This window comes from Sinocyclocheilus grahami, unplaced genomic scaffold (genome assembly GCF_001515645.1).
Source record: "Sinocyclocheilus grahami isolate Dianchi unplaced genomic scaffold, SAMN03320097.WGS_v1.1 scaffold123586.1, whole genome shotgun sequence".
Lineage (NCBI taxonomy): Eukaryota > Metazoa > Chordata > Actinopteri > Cypriniformes > Cyprinidae > Sinocyclocheilus > Sinocyclocheilus grahami.
Window position 1 is genome coordinate 1 of NW_015533480.1, and position 432 is coordinate 432.

At 52.8% G+C, this 432-nt stretch overlaps 1 non-coding gene across 1 annotated transcript; it reads right to left on the minus strand.

The window, feature by feature from the left end:
• Positions 1-297: 297 nt before the first annotated feature.
• Positions 298-371, minus strand: trnat-ugu (transfer RNA threonine (anticodon UGU)). Its single transcript has one exon. It is a non-coding gene; the product is annotated as a tRNA-Thr (tRNA).
• Between the last annotated feature and the right edge of the window lie 61 nt (positions 372-432).

Here is a 432-nt window from a genome sequence, read left to right on the forward strand (position 1 = left end):
CTAAAGCCCCGACTCTGGTGGGACTCGAACCCACAACCTTTGAACAGCCTCAGAGGGCAGTCTAGAAGTCCAATGTGCTATACATTGCACCACAGAGCCTGCACTTGAGCCTGGAAGAGGCACATGAAAATTTCTCCTCTGGCTTTGTGCCTGACCAATGTTGAGAGGTCACACGCTCTGTGGGCAGGAAGGACAGGTCCTCATGCCTCTGCACAATTGAAGTTTGACTCAAAAAGCAGCGACACCGTCGGGGCCACCTATCGAAGAAATGGCCCAGAGAGAAATCAATCAGTGGAACGGCACCGCTGGGATTTGAACCCAGGATCTCCTGTTTACAAGACAGGTGCTTTAACCACCTAAGCCACAGTGCCCAGCTGCACAGATGCTTTAGCCCAGGACATCATTCTTCGGCAGAAGCTGAGGGGCGGTTTG